This window comes from Peromyscus maniculatus, chromosome 18 (genome assembly GCF_049852395.1).
Source record: "Peromyscus maniculatus bairdii isolate BWxNUB_F1_BW_parent chromosome 18, HU_Pman_BW_mat_3.1, whole genome shotgun sequence".
Lineage (NCBI taxonomy): Eukaryota > Metazoa > Chordata > Mammalia > Rodentia > Cricetidae > Peromyscus > Peromyscus maniculatus.
Window position 1 is genome coordinate 35,505,530 of NC_134869.1, and position 23,280 is coordinate 35,528,809.

At 43.8% G+C, this 23,280-nt stretch overlaps 1 protein-coding gene across 9 annotated transcripts in view; it reads left to right on the forward strand.

Annotated features, from left to right (window-relative positions):
• Osbpl8 (oxysterol binding protein like 8) overlaps positions 1-23,280 on the forward strand; it is a 140,023-nt gene that overhangs the window by 19,429 nt on the left and 97,314 nt on the right. The window lies entirely within an intron of this gene.

Here is a 23,280-nt window from a genome sequence, read left to right on the forward strand (position 1 = left end):
TCTTGACCCACAGGTTGAGAACTGCTGGTGTAAGACAGGAAGTGTGTAATACTCTCTTACTGTTGTGCCTACTAATTCTAAAACCCATAATTTACTCTTAGAAGTGAGCTCGTTCATCATTGTCTTCACCAGCCTTCAAGGTATGGCATACCATAATAATATTTAAACGTACAGAGGAGATTCAGGTAGGGATGTGTGGCCTGCCAAAAATACTCTTAAAAATGAGTAAAGCCAGCCTAGAGAGATGGCACAGTGGTTAAAAGCACTGGCTGTTCTTCCAGAGGTTGAGTTCAATTCCCAGCAACCACATGGTGGCTCATGACCATCTGTATGAGATCTGGCGCCCTCTTCTGGCCTGTAGGCATATATGCAGACAGAACACTGTATAGGTAATAAATAAATAAATCTTAAAAAAAAAAACAACCCAAACAAGCAACAACAACAACAACAACAACAACAACAAAAACATGAGTAAAGCCAGTTTAACAAGCAGGCATGGTGATGCACCAGGCCTGTAATCCCCAGCACCAGGGAGGTGAGATTGCAGCGGGAAGACCAGGAATTCAAGATCCTCACCAGCTACATGACACCCTGTCTCAAAACAAAACACTTGAATAGTTGGCATCTGTTTAAAAAAAATTTAGATTTCAAAATCTATTTATTTATTTATTTATTTATTTATTGTTTTTTTTTTTGAGACAGGGTTTCTCTGTGTAGCTTTGCGCCTTTCTTGGAACTCACTTGGTAGCCCAGGCTGGCCTTGAAGTCACAGAGATCCTCCTGGCTCTGCCTACAAAATATATTTAAATCTATTTTTTAATTCAAACCTTTCTTTCATTAATCTAACTTGTTAGAATAATTCTAATAATTATTATTATTAGAGGTTATGCTATCTCTCTTTCTCTTTTTTTGTTTTTGTTTTTTGAAATAGAGTTTCTCTGTGTATACCTGCTGCCCTGGAACTTGATTTGTAGACCAGGCTGGCCTCGAACTCACAGGGATCTGCCTGCCTCTGCCTCCTGCGTGCTGGACTCTTGCATGTGTAGATGTGGATTGCAGGCACGGACCACACCTTACTGAGGTTGTGATAGTCGAAAGGGAAAGCCACTTTTAAAAATTACTTTATTTTGGTTTTGAGACTGTCTCACTCTGTATCTCAGGCTAGCCTTGAACTAAAACAGTTTTCCTGCCTCAGCCCCTTAACGTTACCACACTCAGCTGGGAAGACCACATTTAATGTGCAGACCAGTTAAGGTCATTCAGGGTCAATGTTGGTTATAAAGTAATACCCTGAAGTGGTGAGAGGTGAGCTTGTGTGTTTGATAAAGAGGAGGGAGAGAGGGCGGGCTGAAGAGATATGAACTTAAACTGTCTTCTGATTTTACCCCAGAATTTCTTAGTTTTACCCCCCCCCACACCCCCTACCCCCCCCACACCCCCCCCACCCCCTTTTGAAACGGTATCTCTTTGAAAACCGGGCCCAGGACCTGCTGGCCTCTGCCCCTCCCTCTGCCCCGAGTGCTGGGATTAATGGTGTACAGCAGCACGACCAGCAGGTTTTCTTGAAGGGAAAAGATTCGGTTCTGTCCCAGCACGCACGCACGCACGCACGCACGCACGCACGCAGTGGAACATCCAGTAGCTATGGAGACTCTGGTCTTTGACCACCAGACTCTTCATTGTCTGAAAGAGTCGGAGGAGTCCCAGTTGGTCTTCTCCCCTGTTCTCTCTTTCTGAGAACACAGCAAATGCATCTCCATGTTTGTATGTGGAATATTTTAGACCAGAGCCAGAGCAGTGTTATAATGCTAGTTTTCAGTTTTCCACCAATCAGTTTTAATTCTTAGTAAGTCCTCGTACTGATTTTTGTCTTAAAACATTAGCTCAGTACTGAAGAGACTAAGGCCTGGCCTCCTGCCCTATGGTTTAGGCAGATGCCATAGTCACTCTGTGCTTGGTTTCTTCATCTGTAAAATAAATGGTGTTGAAGGGTTGATTTGAAGTTTCCTAATTGCCCTAAAATGCTACTGAGGAACGCTAGGGCTTTAAAGAGCAGGCTTTGCATTATATATAGAAAGTGATTATCTCAATCCAGCTGTGAACACTTACAGGGATAGACTCTTGGCAAGTTGAAAATGATGGTGCAGAGGAGAAGGGGGCAGAGTGGATGTCAGAAACAAGATGAACAGGATTCAAAACGGCGACTTCTAGTGTACCCAGTAGGTGGATCTGCTACTTTTAACATAACAATGACCTCAAATGGGAAAAAGTAGCTTCATTGAAACTTATGGTAGGTGGTGTGTGTGTGTGTGTGTATGTGTGTGTGTGTGTGTGTGTGTGAGAGAGAGAGAGAGAGAGAGAGAGAGAGAAAGACAGAGAGAGAAAGAGAGAGAGAGAGAGAGAAAGAGAGAGAAAGACAGAGAGAGAAAGACAGAGACAGACAGACAGACACTGGGGGTGGGGGGCATTATTTTGGATACTCTAGGCTGGCCTTGAACTCCTAATCCCCCAGCTTCTACCTCCTAGATGCTGGGATTATAGCCATGCACTACTATACTAACCTTGAATATATTTTTGATTGAAAATTCAAATCATGCTTTTGGGGAGGTGTTGAGAATATGATTGTATCACTGACTGCTTTTGGAAGGTCAGACTAGTTCCGTCTCTGATCTGCTCAACTATTTTTTTTTTTCCTTGAGAATTATGCCATCTTCTCACAGTGAATGCCTTGGGAAAGCAGGGTGGGAGTCCAGGCATAGGAACCGCTGATGGAAAGAAAGCCAGGAGTGTGCTTCCCCGTCTTTGGTTTCTGCCTTAACATTGTTTTGTAAGCTTGCCTGGGAAAGCAGTCTTAGCTTTAAGAATTGCTGGGTGAAGGTGTTGTTTTTGAATACCATTGCTAGTTTATTGTTATTAATTATTGATTATGGTTAGTAAACGTAACTTTGGGGCTGTGGGCGGGGGCACATACCTATAATCTTAGCACTTGGGAGCATTATGGTGACAGGAGGATCAGGATGTCGGGTCATGCTTGGCTGTGGGGATTTTGAAGTCAGTCTGGACTACTCAAACATTGAAACAAACAAAAAGCCGGTTTTGGTTTCTTGCCTTTTTATTGTAAATTGTTGATTTTACTTCCTTTCAATTTTTTATCTTTGAATGCTCTTACGTTTTTGTCTCTGTTTTCAGTTTTTCTTGTACGTTTCTTTTTATCACGTGTATGCGTGTGCACATTAGTGCACATGCTAAGGTCGGAGGATTCCTTGCAGGAGTGCTTTTCTCCTGTCATGGGGGGCCTGGCCGGGGCTGACAACAAATGCCTTCATCCACTGAGTCATTTCCCTGGCCCAGCCTGGCTAGCTTTCATCTTTCTTGTGCGTGTGCTCCGTGCCCACTCAAGTGCTCTGTTCCATCCGTCCGTCCGTCCGTCCGTCCATTCTTCTCTCTGGTGTTTGGTTTGGTGGTGGAGGTAGAACCCCACCAACCACGAATTAAGAAAATGCCCTTTCGTGTGTTCGATCCCCTCTTCTGGAGGCGTTTCTGACGCGGAGGCTTCCCCCTCTCCGGTGACCGTAGCTTGTTCAAGGTGACAGGAGGCCAGCACGGAGCCTACCTTGCCCCTTTGCCCCCCTCCAGTGACCGTAGCCTGTCCAAGGTGACAGGAGGCCAGCACGGAGCCTACCTTGCCCCTTTGCCCCCCTCCAGTGACCGTAGCCTGTCCAAGGTGACAGGAGGCCAGCACGGAGCCTAACTTGCACCCTTGCTTCCTGCTCTGTCGAAAGGTCAGCAGTATTGATCTTTAAAGTTAGTGCTCGTTGTGTGTCTCATTTTCTCAGCACACAGTTCTCTTATGCGGAGAATGAAATGGCTCAAATTTTTAACTAGGTATTGTAGCTGTCCTTTTGAAGAAACAAGACTTTAAAAAGGACCCTTTGTATATACAATGTAGAAAAGAATCACTATTACATGTACAGAATCCTAATGAAAATCTGCTAGTTTGAGTATTGTAAGAAGAACAATTCCATATTCTTTTGTCAGTTCTACATTTGAACATGTCCATGATTGAGAAGTAATCATTAAAATATATTAATACAAAAATACTTCAAAATTAAAATTTGTTTACATTATTTTACTCACACTATAATTCCAGCTCTTGGGTCATTGAGGCAGGTGAATCTCTGAGAAATCCAGGTCAGCTTGGGCTACATGATGAGTTTAAAGTCAGTGTGGGATATGTAGCAATACTGGCTCAAATCTTCACACACACATGCACGCACGCATGCACGCACACAAACATACCCCAAACAAAAAAAACCCTGCCAAAACAAAAACAAAAAACTCTGCTCCAAAACCAAAAAATCCCTTAGGTTTCTGAAATACAGTTGTGATGTGATGAGATTATTGCTTTATTTAGTTTTTAATTCTTATTTATGTGTAAACAAGGTATCCTGTAGCTTAGACTTTCCTTGAGTTTTCTATGTAAGAAAAGGAGTTTGTGGCCTTAAACTCCTGATCCTTCTGCCTCAATGCTGGGATTTCAGGCATGTGCCACCATGCCTGAATAGTTTTCTGGGGAGAGTTTTTTCATGTTGATTTCCAAATGAGCTGAATGGAGAATCTGAAAAATGTAAAGGCTTTCAAAAATTCTGAAGCACAAGGTGACGGATGCACAGCAGGTCCATATGCTGTGTATCTATTATTACAGTTGATCATTATTTTTGCTCTAGAGAAGGCTATGGCTGACATCCAAGAGCATGAAACTGGCGAATATGGACATTCACATTGTTTTTTTCAACAGGAAGAGCTCTCTCCCAGTTGAATATCCTGCTCTCCTACATAATGTAGCATCCCCTAGAAGAAGAAGTTACAATTCTGGATCTTCCTGTGAAATTTAAATGGATATTTGCATGAGATGGAAGACACTGACTTCTTCCTCCCATATATGGACTTGGTGCCATAGGCAGGCACACTAATTTTGCCATCTCTCCACGACGACGGCTCCTTTCCGCCTCCGCGCTTCTGCACAGCACCAGCCCCCACCTGTGGTGCGCCCCCCCTTCAGTCCATTTCCTTCTCTCCCTCCAAAACTACCATCCGAAATCCTTTCCTCCGGGAAGCCGCTCATCATCTCCTCCGAGTAACTCTTACTGTCTCGGCCTCACCTGCATACAGACACAGGATTCAGGTCCGTGGGCTGCGTAGCTGTGACTTGCTGGCAGCCAGGCAGATAACTGCCCCGTCTGATTTTCACAGCCGTTCTGAGCCTTACTTCCATGTCCCAGAGGACAGCAGAGCACATGCACTTTCTCCTTACTACAGGCTTTCCTTTAGGCATCCTCGTAGGTTCAGCTGTGCTAAAATTTGACATTTCCCCCTCATTTTCAAGTGTGTGTGTGTGTGTGTGTGTGTGTGTGTGTGTGTGTGTAGACGGGACCTCATTATGTTGCCCAGGTTGCCTTAAGTCACTATTAACACAGGCTGCAAGCTGGCCTCAAAGTCACGATGATCCCCCTGTCTCTGCCTTTTGGAATGCTGGGATTAAAAGTGTGTCCAGGATGCCTGACAGCATTGTTTGTGATAGTATAATCTTGCTTTTCTCTCTCTCTGTAATAATTCTCATATGTTAAAATACAACTGAAAGCCCCAGACTACTTTATTCAGATATGGTGTGCATGAAATTTAAAAATGTGCCCATTTAAAATGACAGTTTGTGTTTTGTAGTTGTATACACCCGTGACACCAACACCACAATTTAGACAGTTCTTCCAGTAGCCCTTTAAAATCCCCGCATGCCTCCTTCCTTGATTTCTCTTCTTTCCCACTCATCTCCAGGTAACAGCTGCCCTGGGTTCTCTTCTTAATTCATACCGTTAGAATTGGTAGTCTGTAGTCTGTACTTCATTTGTTCAGCAGAAGTTTGAGACTGTTCCTTGTTACGGCTGGGGACTGTTTCGCTGAAATGTGACTGTGCTGCACTTCATTTATCTGCTCACCGGTTAACAGGCATTTGGCTTAGTTTGTGTTTCTGGCTATTATAAATGAAGCTGTTTTAGAAGGAAATCCGTGTTACAGGTCGTTGGCTGGCTACTTGTCCATCTCTCTTGGGCCTACAGTGTAGGAGTGTTTGATTTGGTTCTTGCTCATCCTCAGCTCTTGCACTGTAATCTAAGAATATTCTAGCTGTCCTTGTCACCCTTCAGTAGTGGGTCATTGTGCCTTTCTGTGCATTTCTTTGGTGACTAGTGGAACTGAGCATCTTGCTTGAATTCCATATATATCTTAATTTTTTTTGTAAACCAATAGAATTTTTTGTTTGTTTTGTTTTTTTGGAGACCATGTCTTATGAAGTAGTCCTTGATGGTTTTGCACCCAGGGCAGTCCTGCTTAAGCCTTTTGAGTGCTGGATTATAGATATCAGTCTGGCTCTAGAGTCTTTCTTTCATTAGTGCTTCTCATCATGTTTTTCTTTTAAACTCAGTTCTTCTATTGGCTTCAATTATTTCTTGAGATTTTATTTATTTTTATTTTATGTGTATGAGTGTTTTGTCTCCATGTATGCACCACATGCTTGTAGTGTTCTGAGTGGGGAGGCCACAAGAGGGTGTTGTGGCCTTTGGAACTGGAGTTACGGATAGTTGTGAGCCACCATGTGGTTACTGGGAACAGGGCCGAGGTCCTCTGAAAGAACAGCCAGTGCTCCTAACTGCATCTCTCCAGTTCCTCTCCATTAAGAATTACTTTATACTTTTTTTTTGAGACATGTTTCATGTAGAGTAGGCTGCACCAAACCCTTATGTAACTGAGGACAATTTTGGACTCCTGGTCTCCCTGCCTCTGCCTCCTAAGTGTTCTATTACACGTGTGTACTGTCATACCTGGATTTCTATGGTAATGGGGATTAAGCCCAGGGGCTTTATGCATGCTTGGCAAACACTCTACCAGCTCCATCTACATCCCAAAAACTATGCTTTTGAATAAGAGTATCATTTTTATGATGTCTGGCACGTGAAATTCAGGGACTCCCTCCTCATGGTTTATATATATTGGTTTTTCGAGACAGGGTTTCTCTGTGTAGCTTTGCGCCTGTCCTGGAACTCACCCTGTAGCCCAGGCTGGCCTCGAACTCACAGAGATCCGCCTGGCTCTGCCTCCCGAGTGCTGGGATTAAAGGCGTGCGCCACCACTGCCCCGCATGATTTATATTTTTGGTCTGGGGGGGGGGGAGCTGATGCTTTACCAGTTCCTCCACCAGAGACTTTGGCTTGCTGTTTTCTAGGATGTTAAGTACTGCCTGTAGTAAGGAAGAGGAGAAGGACTTGGGGCTGGTCAGTGGGGTTCGCCAGCAGCTGCTCTTCTCCAGCTGTGCGTCCTCAGTCTGAGCAGCTAACCAAAGCGTACAGCTAGACTGGGTTGTGGTGGTTGTTGCTCTTTGTTTTGTTTCTGTTTTTTGATAGTCACACTCTGTGGCCCTGACTGTCCTGGAACTTGCTATGTAGACCAGGCTGGCCTTAAACGTGAAGGGATCCACCTGTCTTTGCCTCCCATGTGCTAGATTAAGGCATATGCCACCACACCTGACTAGTTTACTAATGTTTAGGAAGATGGATAGTTTGGGGCTGCGGTAACTAGAGTTGTGTATCAGAAATGTGGTATTGAAATAGGGAATCTGGGACTTGGTATAGCTCAGTGGTAGAAACCTTTCTATCATCGGTCAGACCTTAAGTTCTGTCCTCCTGTGAGAGGACCTGATATTTGTCAAGAAATGAGTTTGTAACTTTTCAGTTACTTTGGACCCGTGTGTTGCTTCTCCTCACTGTCTTGTGCATTTTCCCGGAAGCATCCTGGTTTTACCTGACCCAGTCTCTGGTGTGAGCATTAGAGGAGCGCCAGTGACGGTTGCTTAGCTGGGGGTCGGAGTTTAGTGGGGGCGAGTTAGATACAGAGTGAGTGGGGGCCGAGAAGGGGCAGATCCATAGTGTGAAGATTTTGTGAAGGCTTAGCTGGAGAGTCGAGGCAGAGTCTGGCTATGTAGCCCAGGCTAGCTTCGAACTCACAGTCTTCTACCTCTCCGCTGAAATGCTGGACTTGCAGGCCACTGTGACTACCAGCACGAACACCCAACGTGGTTTTCAAAGATCACCCCAATACTTTGTTCTTCCTTCTTTTCCTAAGCCACCCAAGGAACAGGAAAGCCAACACATTGTTATTATTATTATTAATGTTACTTTACATGTATGGCTGTTTTTATGTCTGTGCACCACTGTGATGTCCATAGAGGCCAGCAGAGGGCATCAGATCCCTGGAACTGGAGTTACGGATGGTTGTGAGCCACCATGTCGGTGCTGGGACTCAAACCCAGGTCCCCAGAAGAGCAGCCCGTGCTCTGAACCACTGAGCCATCTCTCCAGCCCTTGCAGTTGTTTTGTTTTTTGTTTTTTCTCCTGAGACAGGATCTCACCGAGTGACTGAGCTGGCCAGGAAATTACACAGAGGAGCCCAACCTCAAGCTCAATGACAGTCCTGTGCCTCAACTTCCTAAGCACTGGGATTGTGGGTGTGATGATTTTTTTCTGGATTTTTTTTCATACATAGTCCCTCCAATTAAGTTGTAAAGGAGAAGATAAGGACTTGATAGTCTGTTTATTTTATGTTCCTGTTCTTAATTTTTCACATAATGGAAATGCTGATGGATCTTGGATGTCCACTTTAATTTGTTCAGAGGAATTAATACTTGCTAGGCTAGAGAAAAAAAAATTGGAGTACATTTTCTTCCTGCTGAATTTACATTTCTCCTGTTATAAGACATTTCTAAGCTTGGTATTTGATACAACTTGGAATTTAAAAATGTGTAGGTGATGAGTAGCCCAGAGGTTAGTAGTTTGAGTTCCGAACACCCGAGCTGCTGCTTCTTTTAAGACAAGGTCTTCTGTGAGCCCTCCTCTCTTCATTTTGTGAGGTTGGAGTCTCGTCTGCACTGCCTTTTACAGTTGCTGAGGTGGGGTAGGCTGTGGTCAGGGCCTTGGGATGGTTAGTTAGTCATCAGTTACTGTGTCCACGCCTTGTTCATGGAGCAGATAGTTTTCCAGTGCAGTGGAGACTGAGGTCTGCCTCCTCGAGGTGTATTTTCCTTTCCTTTTTTTTTTTTTTTTTTTTTTTTTTTTTTTTTTTTTTTTTTTTTTATAGCTGGGAGAAGATGACATTTCATGATTGCATACATCAGGAAAAAAGCTGCTTTCCTCAAAGGAAGATAACACTTAGCTCTTGTTTCCAAAGGAACTGGATTGGGCAGATCAAAACCAAAATCTACCTCTGTGATGGTTTAAATTGGCTGCTGACCAATAGGCTCTAGAATCACATTAGAGACAAAGATGGACATACCTGTGAGGGAGATTATAGATCAGATTAACTGGGGTGGAAAGCCCCACCCAGAGTGGGCAGTATCGTTTCTTGGGTTGGTGCCCTGGCTGAGCAGGCATGTCCTCTTTCTCTCCTTCCTGACTGTGATGCGTTGTAACCTCATCTTCCTGCTGCCTGCCCTGCCAGGACGGACTGTGCTCTCAAACTCGTCCTCCCCATGGCTTTCCTGAGGTCTCTTGTGTGTGAGAGAAGTACTGCTAGAGGTTCCAACGGTGTGACCTAGCCCAGACGCTCCAGTCCTTAGAGATTGGCCCTCGCAGTAAAATGACTTGTTAAGTGCTCCTAAAGACTGGTCCACTCTATATGCCAGTGACGCTTCCCTGTCTTTCGTGAATACTCTTCACAAGAGATTTATTTTTATCTTATGTGTGTGAATGTTGCCTGCATACATATACATATACATATACATATACATACATACATATATGTACCACGTGCCTAACTGTTGTCCTTGGAGGCCAGGAGAGATCACTGGGTCCCCTGGAACTGAAGGTAAGCCGTCGTGCGGGTGCTGGGAACTGAACCTAGGTCTTCTGCAAGAGCAGCCAGTGCACTTAACCATTAGACCCTCTTTCCAGCACCCATTGCTACTCGTAATTGAGTAAGTGATTTAATTACATTTCCCCTGTATTGTTTAGTGAGTTTTCCCCATTTATGGAAATTACAGGGTTATTACTAAGACATTAAATGAGATCTATATGCTAAAAATATAAAGGAAGAAACAGAAGTATAAAGGAAAAGTTTTGAAGCAGAGTTTAGCTCTGTAACCCACGCTCTATTATACATATTTCCCAGGTTGGTTTTGAACTCAGGGCAGTCCTCCTGCCTCCACCTCCTGAGTGCTGGGATTACAGGCATGGGCCATCACGTCTGGTAAGTTCCCCAGCCCTTTGAAAAGTATCTGTCTCAGGCTGAGGAAATCCTCTTTCTCCCAGAAGAGGGGATTCTTGAGCAGTTTGGACAACAAGCAAGCATTAGGAAAATGAAGAGTGGCCAGGTTCTCACAGCCTCCATTGAGGCATAAGAGCTGAGCCTGGAAGTGGCTCATATCATCGAGGGCCAGAGGAGACCATGAGATCTAGTGGGATGACAGGTGGCAAAGCCCTTTAACTAATTTGAGAAAGGAAGGACACGATAGGCCTTCTGTTTCTGAAAACTACTGCAGTATAAATCGGAAGCCCCTTGTAGAGAGCAGAAGGGGAAGGACTGCAGAGGTAGGAATGGAGAGAGAGCCCAGGTGCAGACACGGAGGCTCTGTTGTGGAAAAGCTGCCGGTGGATGTGGGACGAGCCCTTCAGAATAGACAGGACTGGGACTAGTCAGCCTGTGATGGAGGCTGAAGCCGCGGGGTAGAGTGACAGCAGGGAGGTGAGATACAGGGGGGAGGCCTCATTAGAGGTGTGAAGTGCACACCAGAGAGATAAGGAGAAAACACAAACCATTTCATTACAGCTGGGAAGAGTGCTAAAGGGCTGACTTAGTGCTGTGAACTCAGTTCCACTAGGCTTTGAGACAAATGATGAAAGTCTGTGTCTCTGTTAATTTAATGGTTTAAAAAAATCGTGTCTTGGAAAGCATTCAGTGCTGGAGCTGGAGAGACGGCTCAGTGGTTTAGAGCGTTTGTTGATCTCGCAGAGGACTTGGTTTCAGTTCCAAGCACCCACGTGGTGGCTAACTGCCTGTTTGAGGGGATCCAGTGTTCTCTCCTGGCTTCCACAGGCACGAGGTACACACGTGGTATGCATTCGAGCAAACACTCACACGTAAAATAAAAACAGATTTTAATAAAGCACTTAGTACAATTTATATTCAGGAGCATTCCCTGCTCTTGTTTCCTGCATACTGATCCTATCTTTAATTTATTGAACTATTTCAGTTGTAGTCTTTGGGGACTGGAAAGGTAACTGAGCAGTTAAGAGGTGCGTGTTCTTCTTGCAGAGAGAGGGTGTGGGTTCAGTTGCCAGCTCGGGTGTCAGAAGGCTCACACCTGCTGTGACTCCTGCTCCAGAGGCATTTGCCCCTCTGGATTCCCACGGGCACACACCCACACAGAGACTCAAGCACACACACCTATACGAAGATGAGAACATACACATGATTAAAAAGTAAAGTGTAGCCCTTAAAAATGAGAAAGACATGGAATATTTTCAATGTATCAGTCTGGTATAGTCCCAGGAGTATGTAGAATTCTAGAACCAAGTACAGTATTGCAAACCATTCATGAGAGAAGTAGAAACTGTTCAGGTGACGAATAAAGGTTATGTGGAAAATCTGAAGGGGGTCGGTTCTAACAGTTAGGAACGTAGATAAATCAGCAGCAGTGGGGTAGATGAACTTGGCAGTGAGAGGAGTCAAGCAAGCAGAAGTCTGAGAAGGTCCCAGATATCCTGTTTAACAACTCGGCAGTGGTTTAATGTGATGGCACTTGGGGCTTATCAGTTAAGAGCACTTGCTGCCCTTCCAGAGGATAGGGTTATTTCCTTCCCAGCACTCACTCTGGGTGACTCACAGCCTTGTGTGATTCCAGCTCCAGGGGATCCAATGCCCTTTTCTGGTCCCTGAAGGTCCCTGCGCTCCAAGTATACACACACTCTCTCTCTCCCTCTGTCTCTCTCTCTCAAAGTATACACACACACACACACACACACACACACACACACACACACACACACACACAGAGAGAGAGAGAGAGAGAGAGAGAGAGAGAGAGAGAGAGAGAGAGAGAGAGAGAGAGAGAGAGAATTAAAAAATAAAAATAAATCTTAAGTGGTCATACTTCAAAAGTGGTCCTTCAACATCCACAAGTTGAATTTACAACAGCAGCTAATATAAGAATGCTACTAAGCTCTCCTATGTTATTTCCCTAGTTAGGGTTTCTGTTGCTGTGATGAAACACCATGACCAAAGCAAATTGGAGAAGAAAAGGTTTATTTGACTTAAGCTTCCAAATCACTATTTATCATGAAAGGAAGTCAGGACAGGAGCTCAAACCCGGCAGGAACCTGGAGGCAGGAGCCGATGCAGAGGCCATGGAGGGGTGGGTGCTGCTTACTGGCTTGCTTCCCCTGGCTTGCTCAGCCTGCTTTCTTATAGAACCCAGGACCAGCAGCACCACCCACAATGGTTGTGCTCTCCTCTATCAATGACTAGTTAAGAAAATGCCCTACAGACCTGCCTATGGTCTGATCGTATTGAAGCATTTTCTCAATCGAATCTCCCTCCTCTCTCTGCTGCCTCTGGCTGCTGTCAAGTTGATAGAAAACTCACTGGTATGGTGGTATTAGGTTTGGTGGGCCACTCTGTTGCAGAAGTGATTTTGTTAGATCTTTAGAATTTGAGTCCTGTAAAAGGACTCTAAAATTCTTCTCCACTTATTTAAGTGTTAGGGATTGAATCCAGAGTCTCACAAATGACAGGCAAGTGCCCTGCCACTGAGACGCATCCTACTCCTGGTACCTTTTGAAATTAGTTTTGCTTTAGGATGATTGAGTTGTTTCTGGTTTTTGTTTTCAAGACAGGCTCTCACTGTGTAGCTCTGGCTGGCCTGGGACTCACAGAGAACGCCTCTCTGTCTCCTCAGAGCTGAGATTAAAGGCATGCTCTACCATGACTGGAAGTTCCTCCTGTTTTTTATTTACTTCCTTAAAACAATACCAAGAACAATAACAAATACCTGTTCAGAGTGAACTCTGGTCCTCCTTTCCCATTTGATTTTACATACTATTTATAAAATCAATATGTTTAGTTACAAAAAAAGGGAGAAAAAGTCTGTTGGGTGATTGGTTACAGTTTTGAGTATATAAATTCATTTGAGAAGTAATAACTTTTAATGCATTTAATTTGCTTTTTAATTATGTGTATGTTTCTCTGTGTGTCTATTTATGGGTGTATGCTTGTGAAGTGTAGGTGCCCATGGAGGCCAGTGAGATCAGATCCCCCCTAGAGCTGGAGAAACAGTGTTGTGAACACCTACCCCACATGGATGCTTTGAACTGAGCTTGTATCTTCTGTGAAAGCAGTATGTGCTTTGAACTGTCAAGCCATCTCTCCAGCCTGAGAAGTGACAATTTAAAAATATCAAGGCCTTCTAGGCCAGGAACATAGTATATTTTTCTTTGTTTAGATTTTCTTTATTTTCTTTACTTCTTTATTTTTTTTGTGACATTTTGCAACTTTTTATGCATTATAGAAGCCTTTCATATTTATATTGGGTTTATTTTCTAAGTATGTGAAATATATTCATTTACAAATGGAATCATTTTCTCACCGTTCCTATCTGTAGGAATGATTTTCGTTATGTATCTTAATCTTGCTCACTGCACTGCGTTAAACCTGATCTCAGTGATAAACACGTCAGAAGACAACGGAAAAGAAAGATTGGTTGAGTTGATGGCTTCAGAGGCTTCAGTCCACAGCCAGCTCGCTCGATTGCTTTGAGCCTCCGCTGCGGGATGGAGAGAGCGTGAGGACACGAGTGCTCAGTTCCTGGCAGCCAGCCAGCAGGGCAGAGGAGCCGGAGGTGGCCTAGGCCAGAAGAAGCCCTTCAAAGACATGCCGACCTGCTTCCTCCGATTCAGTCCCACCCCCTGCAGTGCCATCATTTCTGAGTAGTCTGATTTCAAGAATTTGATCCGTCAAAGGATTAAAGCATTGATTTTTGTCAGAGCCATTATGGGCATGTTCATCTTTGGAAATGTTCTCATAGACACAGCTAGTGTTGTGTTTACTTAAGCTCCTAGACAACTCTCAATCCAATCAGGTTGATGATCAGGATTAGTCATTATACAGAATTCTACCAATTTTCGTATTCTTTTGTGTGCAGTCACATTATCTGCAAATCTAATTCCTTTTCTTTCACTTCTTAGAATTTAAAATTGTCTTTATTACACTAGTGAGGATCCCTAACTACTGTGAAGTTAAATGGAAGGGCTGTTGACACTGTCTCCATGACAGTGGCAGGAAAGGTATTTCATCATTGAATGTGATGTCTTCTGCAGGTCTGTTAAATTCAGAGGCTTACCTCTTCTTAGCTAAAGACTATGGAGAGTAGATGGAAGTGTGTCAGGTTCCTTTTTTGAGAGTCTCTGTGTAGATCCAAACCACGTGTAAACTCGCAGCCGTTTCCTGCTCCTTGGCCCAGGGCTGCTTCTCTGCCTTGCTTCAGCCTCAGAGGTCGTGCAGGCCTCTCCAACTCACAGGTTTGTGCTGTACCGCAGATTCTGAAGAGTCGCAGACGCGCCAAACCACAATGCTGGGCCGGCAACCTTAAATTGTTTCTTTAAGTCGAATTGACAGAGTGAAATTATCTTGAGAGATAAAAATATGTTATTTAAAATACAGTGGATTTAGTTAATCAAAATGAAAGAGCTGTTGTTTTTCTTATGTATGTATTTATCAAAACGAAACAAAAAACCTCTGGGGTACCCTGTAGGATGGCTGCAAATGGCATTAGCCTTGCTTGGTACTTGCTTCTCTGTGCCTTTTGTCTGTGACCAAAATGGTAATTTAAACCCAAAATACAGAAGAAATTTTGTTATACTTAGGTTCTGTAAGAACTTTGTTAGACTAAGTATAGAGATTGAGGGGCCAGTTTTCCGAGCAGTCTTTTTAGAGTACTGATAACAAAAGAGAGAACTTGGCCTTTTTTAAACTTTGAATTCAGCTAGTAATTAACATACAGCCTTAGGTTCACTTGGCAGTTTGGAGAAGTGAGACCTGAGTGTTCTGATACAGAACTCTTAAAGTCCTGAAACTCTTGTGTTGGTGTTGAAGCAACGCAACTCTGAAAAGCTGCTGAATGACAGAGGGGACTATCTATCTTTTCCTCAAGCCTGCGTTTTAAACTTACTACCACTGAGCTTGCTTTCAACTTCCGTTTTAGTTAAAACAATCCACACTTCTATTTTCTAAGTGGGGGTTATAGAAATGTCTTTAACTTTTCACCTAAGAGATTGTGAGATGGATGCACAGATCCTTAAGCTTCTGCATTAGTTACTTTTCTAGTTGCTGTAACAAAACAGCCCACGTGAGGGAGGAGGAAGTGTGTGTGTTGGCTCACGTTTGGAGGATAGACTTCTTTACGCAGGGAAGGTATGGATGGCCCAGGAACTTGAGGCACCCGGGTAATGCTGCACTCACACTTAGGATGCAGGGAAAGAGGAAAGCTGCGCCTTAGCTTACATCTCCTCCAGCTCTGTCTGGGCTCCTACTCCATGGATGCTGACACTCATAGCCAGGGTCGGTCTCCCCACACCCTCCAATTTCACCTCCCTGGAAACACCTGCCTCCACCCTCACAGAGGTATGTTACCTAGATGCTTCTTTTTCTTTTTCTTTGCTTTATTTTTTATCCTGCCGCCTCCTACCGCACCCGCCGCCAGGCCGGACGGGGGCGGGCTCCGCCATGGTCTGCACCACCTCAACCGCATCAAGGGCCCGCAGGAGGCTGCGCCCCGCCCGTTCCATGCCCGTGCCCCACCCGGCGATGGTGTGAGCCCTGGGGCTGAGGCTCCCGGCTGGGCCCTGCGGGCCCCCCCCCCCCCCCCCCCCCCCCCCCCCGCCTGCCTAGATGCTTCTTAATCCATCAAGTTGAAATGCATGTTAACTGTCACAGCCCCCACCACCTTCTCCCTCCAGGGTTTTGCTGTTAGCAGTGTTTCTTAACTCTGCTCTCAGAGGTGATGAGTTTACACACAGACTGTTAATCTCAGGCTTCCTTTCCTTCTCCTGAGCCCATTGTTACATGTTAAGATTTAGTTTGCGCGGATCTGTCCTTTTTTATAGAGAGAGTTTGCCTTTGCAAGGAGTAACAACAGAAAATTCTTCACATTGAAAACTAAAAAGAGATTAAAAACTAAACACTGATCTTTTCACATGTGAGTATCACATGGTCCTGGACTGAGCTTCACCTCCCAGTTCTCAACACGATCTCATCTGGTTTGAATTCTGCTGCTTGTGCAGACTGTCACTTTCGATTGCTAGATTGACCTGCCTCTGAGTCAGGTCTGCATGTTCAACTGCCTCCTTTGCCTTTTTTTTTTTTTTTAATTCGAGGATTTATTTTATTGTATGAATGTTTTTCCTTAATGTATGTATGTGTACCATGTGCATGCCTGCTGCCTGAGGTCAGAGGAGGGTGTTGAAACCTCTAGAACTGGGGTTTCAGATGGTTGTCAGCCACTATGTGGGTGCTGGAAATTGAACCCAGGTCCTTTGCAAGAGCCACAAGTGCTCTTCACAGCTAAGCCATCTCTCCAGCTCCTCAGTGGCTTCCGTGATGTCTCCATTCAGAGGTCTAAGTGGTATCCCATGAGTGTCCATCTGGAGATGAGTTCAAACCCACTTAATGCTCTTCCCAAGTCTTCCTACGATACACTGAGTACCTGTTGTTAGTGGCAACTCCATTTTTTATTGTTAGTTGCTTAAAGCGAAATCCTTGCCAGTTTCTCCAACCTCCTCTGTGGTTTATACCTTATATATGAGGCTCGTCAATAAAAGTTTCACTGTATATGGGAGGCATATAAAAATTTGGCGGCGTCTCCCATGTCTGCTGCTTTTCTGGTGCAGGCCACCGCTGACTCTTGTATCGCATAGTGAGTACTCACTTGTTACTGTATTCAGAGCCAGCAGCTAGAGCCACCGACCGACCGACCGACCGACCCTAGAGAAGTCAAGTCCCTTTTTGCGCTTACTTTCAGCAGCCGTCTTCTCCCGTCTCATTCAGGGTCAAGTGTGTGGTCTGTGGTGCGGGACTCACGGTGGTCGGGAGCTGCCCTTCCCTTCTCTTGCTCCCCGTTCTCCTTACCCACTGCAGCAGGAAGCCCTGCTGTCCTGCAGACACGCCCGGGTCCTGCTCCAGGGGCTTTGCCCTCGCTTGCTTCTCTGCCTGGACAGCTGTGGGGCTCGTCCCCCTGTTCCTGGGGTCTTGACTCGGGATCATCTCTGAGGCCCTCCCTCCTGTCTGTGGTTCTCCCTGCCCAACTCCTGTGTTCTTCCCTGACTGATTTTTCTCTTTTGCGTTAAATGCTATTTAAAAATTATCGGGTTAGAGAGCTTTTCAGAAAGCAAATTACTGAAGATAATTAAAGTCCAAGGAAAATTAGTCTGAGGAATTAGATACTGGTAAGTTTATTCAGAAAACTAGAGATGTGAAAACAGAAGACACTTTCTGCTTTTTAATTTTGTCACTGGTGATAATTGTAGTTGTCTGGCCATGCCAAGTGGTAGCTGACATGGAATCATTTGGTGATCACTTCCAAACCTTGTGCCTATCCAAATCCATGTCCACTGAGCTCAGATGAAGGGTGGATTGGTGTCTATCTCTTTTGGACCTTCCCAGCAGCATGCATAGCATTGCATGCATTGTCTTCATGATGTACACATTCAGAATCTCCAAGGCAAAGATGTTTGCAAAGTGGAGTTCTCACGCCTTCCGTGTCGGTGATGCAGAGGAAAGCACAAAAGCACTGAGAAGAGATGATGAGATGCATCTGTGCCTGTGCAGGGAACATGTGCTCTATTAGTTACTTGTCTGTTGCTGTGATAACACATCCAAAACTAGAGCAACACATAGAAAGGAAGGTTTGTTTCTGGCTGATAGTTCCAGAAGGATGAGAGTCCATCTTCACAGTAGGGAGGTACAGCAGTAAACACCAGGCAGGGCAGCAGAGAGAGCTCCGAGCTCACCCTGAACCACATGCACACTGGAAACAGTGCATGGCCTATGAAACCTCCAAACACATTTCCTTAGCAAGGCCACACCCTACCCAGACATTGTTACCAACTGGGGACTAGGTATGCAGATGCCTGAGAATATGGGGTACATCTCCTTTAAACTATCACATAGGCCTACATATTTTTGGACTTGGGGTTCTACAGAAAAACATAATCAGATTTGTATGTGTGTGTAAAAGGATATCAAATGTTTGATTTTGAGGAATTGGCTAATGTAATTATTGGAGTTTAGAAATAAAATCTGCGGACTTGGGTTATAGCTTAGTTAGTAGAATAACTAGTAGCTGCCCAGCATACAGAAGGCTTTGGAGAGTGCATGCTTGTAATCCTAACGTGTGGGAAGTGGAGACAGAAGGATCAGAGTTCAGGGTCATCCTGTGCTATGCAGGGTGTTCTAGCCACGACACTCCAAGAGCTTGTCTAAAACTGAAGAAATAAGAGCAACATCACAAACCCACAAATAAAAACGAACAGTTCTGAAATTGACAAGGCCACCTTCCTTCTTTAGAGGATCATAGTTCTCCTCAAGGCTTGGCTGATTAAATGAAGCCCCTTACTCTGCCCATTTTGAGGAACTGGCTCATTGCACTGGTGAGGAGTTGTATTTATGAAATATGCAAGGCAGACTGGAAACCTAGGGAGTTGGTACTGGAGTCTTGAATGAAAGGGGATCAGGAAGCAGAGTTACTTCTTTTTAGAGAATGTCAGTCTTTTTTTTTTTTTTCCAGCCTTCAGCTAATTGGCTGAGTTCCACTCACATTATGGAAATTAACCTATTTCACTTTCACTTTGAGGGGTTAAATGTTAGTCACACCTGAAAGCTACCTTTTCAGCATCATCTAGACTTGTACATGACGGAATGTCTGGTTACCACAGTGCAGCCAAGTGGTCCTGTGAAGTCAGCCTGACACCATCTGTGCCTCTGCAAACCACACTCACACATGCGCAATGCACTTCCAGCCTTAGTACTTGAGACTGTAGCTGCATGTGGAGACAATGGGTTTTTGCGCAGGTGAAGCTGAGGGTCAGCGAGGGCGCAGGGGGTAGAAGGGCCTGCATGCATGCAAACCCTGCAGTCTGCATTGGTCTCTGCAGTCCACATCGGAAGGAAAGGACCCGTTCATGTGCTGACCTCTGACCTCCACATTTACATCATAGCCTGTGCATCCCTCCCATCATATGAGTACATTTGTAATAACAATGATAAGTAATAATAATTACTAATTTAAGAGAACAAGAAAGTTAAAGGTAAAATGAGGTCATTAGAGTAGGTACTAATTCAGTGTTTCTGATGTTCTTATAATAAGAGTGTCTTCAGACATGTACGGAGAGAAGGTGGTTACCTGCAAACCAAGGGGAGAGGCCTTAGGAGAAACCTAACCTCCTTACACCTTTGCCTTGGATTTCTAGTCTTGTTTAAGCCTCCCAGTCTGTGATAATTTGTTACGACAGCTTGTATTCAGGTTCTCTAGAGGAAAAGTATTTATAGAATGAATCCTCTCTCTCTCCCCCAATATATATATATATATATACACATACACACACATACATACACACATATATGTATATATATATGATTTATTAGAATGTTTTACAGGCTGTGGTCTAGGTAGTTCAACAATGGCTGTCTACTAACAGAAGGTCCAAGAATCCAGTAGTTGTTCAGTCCACGAGGTTGGATATTTCAGCTGGTCTTCAGTATATGCCAGAATCCTGGAGAAGTAGACTCTAATGCCAGTGAAGGGATGGACTTGGCAGTGAGAGTGAGGGCAAGCAGGCAAAGAGAGAGCAAGCTTTCTTCTTCCATGTCCTTTAGACTGCTCACAGAAGGTGTGGCCCAGATTAAAGGTGGATCTTCACACCTCAGAGATCCAGACTATAAGTGGGTCTTCCCATTTCAAATGATTTAATTAGGAAAAAAAAAAAAATCCTTCACAGGTGTGTCCAGCCATTTGGGTTTTAGTTAATTCCAGATGTCATCAAATTGACAGCCAAGAATAGCCAGCCATCACTCAGCCCTAGTAAACTAATAATATGCTTGATCCCAAAGGCAATAACAAGGTCATACATTTGACATTGGTACAGCCTCCTTGTAAGCAGCATAATAATCCTTCCTTTTTTCCAGAATAGGATGCATAATATGTGATTTCCAGAATAGGATGCATAATATGTGAGTGATGTTCATGCTTGTAACTTCACCACTGACACAGAGTTACCAATGGCTTTAAATATACTGTGAGGTCAGTATATCTTACATTATAAGCCAGTGAGAGGAAAGAAATCAAACTTACTTGATTTGCACATGGACATGCTCAAAATAAAGTATAGTTCTCTGTAACTTCATAGTCACAGCACACATATATTTGTATCTTCTAGTATATCCATTTTATATTGTTTACTCTCTGCAAGCATCTTGTCTGGTTACAGTGTTTGGATTGTGCTACTGTAGTTTTCCATTAACATTAATCATGAGAAATAGTAATACAAAGAGATTAATAAGGGTTTCCTATACTTCGGATGTAGCCTTTCTTACCTTCATTGTAGACCACCAGTGTGATGTCTCTGTAGTAACTGGCTAGGGTATAATTTCAATCTCTAGTCACATGAGATCATTATTGTGTCTCCCAAATGTAGCCTTCCTCCCTTTGGAAATAGCACCTCGAGAAGTATGTACCCTAACTAATGGAGAAGCAGTATTGTATAGTAGAATTCTTTTTCAGAATATGTATGTGTAAGCTTTTGGTGAGCAATGCTCCAGGAAGATATTGCTGCCTGCCTAATTGGTGAACAGAAAGCCATATTCCTGATCCCAATTCCATCCTTGCCACCATGACCACTTTGTTCATGAATTTATTGGGCAAACAGGAATGCCTGGGGGAAAAACTCCCTGACATCACAGAATGGGCCGCTATCCATTTGCTCATTAAAGTCTCCCACTGTTGAGGTCACCCTTGGATGAAACATTCATGTGAGACCCAGTTGTCATCATTGTCAAGGCTAGTTAGGACTTCAGGCTTTCTGGTCTACATAGTGTCTTGTGTTACTTATTTTTGTCCTCCTATTCACTACTTCTATTTTTCCTTTATAACCCTTTAGAACTATAAAGATAAATTTCTAGATTATGTGCTATGGTTTAATCACATGCCCTGTACCCCTGAATTAAAAGTTTAAATATATAAGGTTCAGTTACATGAAGTTTTTGTGAGCTTGTGTGTGTGTATTGTCTTTCTGTGTGTGTATGCACATGTGTGCATTTGTGTGTGTAGGCCAGAGATTGACACTGGGTAGTTTCCTCTAAGTGTCTCCCACTGAACCTGGAGCTCACTGGTTTGGCCCAATTGGCTAGTCAGTAAGCCTTAGGGATCCCTCTGTCTCTCTCTTCCCAGTAATTAGAATTACATGCACATGCCACCAAGCATGCCCTTTTTTTTGGGGGGGGGGTTTCAAGACAGGGTTTCTCTGTAGCTTTGGAGCCTGTCCTGGACTAGCTCTGTAGACCAGGCTGGCCTCGAACTCACAGAGATCCACCTACCTCTGCCTCCTGAGTGCTGGGATTACAGGCATGCACCACCACTGCCCGGCCCAAGCATGCCTTTTATCATGGGTTTGGGGATACACTTCAGGTCCTCATGCTGTATGTCAAGGGCTTTATGAGCGAGTCTTCTCCCTGCTCTAAGTGAGAATTACATTGGGAAGAATACACACTTGATTTTTAGGCAGGGTTAAAGAAGGATGGATTCTGGAACTTCTCAGGCTTCTATAACTCACTTCATCATAGCTTTCATCTTTCTACCCGCTTTGTTGGATGGCAAGACATTTTCAGGGGAGGTATTACTTTCATTTGGAGTCCATAATTAAAAAAAAAAAAGGTCAGTGTCAGCAATATTTATTTTATGCTGTTCTTTAGATGTTTGAAATGTCATTGAGAAAAGGAAAAGGATAATTACACCTACTCCAGTAAGTTAAATGAAGAAAAGTCACCCAATGCTTTTTTTAAATTCCTCTTCTGTCTACATAGTGGCATTTGGAATGTGCAGGATTTAGTTATGAAGTTGCCACAGATTGGCTGAGACATTGAATAGTTCTGTTTGCTTTCAAAGAGGTCTTCTCATTATGAAGACCTATATTTTTCCAGTGCAGGAAGTTTCTTCTTCTTTTGTTAATTACTTCTTCCTTGTATTGTTTATTAACTGTTGGAGTTGGGTTTTCTGTCTTGTTTTTCTTGTTAATGTATCCCAGGGTGGCCTCTTAACTCTTAGTGATCCTCCTGTCTCAGTCTCCTGAGTACTAAGAATAGAGGTACCCATGTACCACACCTGGATCACGATAGAGTCGTCATTAGGCAAATATTGAACCTCTGTGCTTCTTGGTTTCCATCTGCTGTCTCCAAATCCTGTTTATTTGCACGTCTGTACATATCCTATTTTACCAACTGTATTCCCAAGACCACCAGGTCAACTTCAGGCTATCCATTCACCGTTTTTTGTATTTTAGTTAGTCTACCTGTTTTATATTTATATATAAAATATTATTTTGAAGGGATGCCTAAGTCTTAGTTCTAGTCAGTATGTGATTAGTGAATAAAATAGTTCTTCTTTATTACATTGGCATAAACAGAACTATGTTAAAATACAACATGTAAAAAACCAGGAGATATCCTTGGTTTTTGTTTTCTTGAGGTAGAATTTGATGGAGCCTCATCACTCTTCTTGCCTCTGCTTCCCAGATGTTGGGCAGTTGCTTTTTTTTTTTTTTTTGAGACAAGGTTTCTCTGTGTAGCTTTATGCCTTTCCTGGAACTCACTCCATAGCCCAGGCTGGCCTCACACAAAGCCAAGAAGAATGGACAGCTGAATTAAAAAAAAATCAACAATTTCCAGAATTTAAAATCCTGAATCATGACATGACACTAGTGGAATTCAGGTGTTTCTGGTACATAGACTGCTCTCACCCAATGTGAGGTTGAACTGTTGACCTTGTGTACATCCTACTTCACAAATGCGTCTGTCAGATACGCTAAGCCTGTAGGCTAAAGATGATGCCCCAACACTGCGGAGAAACCTCAGGTGACTGTCCAGGCAGCTGGCTGTTTCTGGCTATTTTTTATTAGGTAATATTATTTTCCTTCTTGG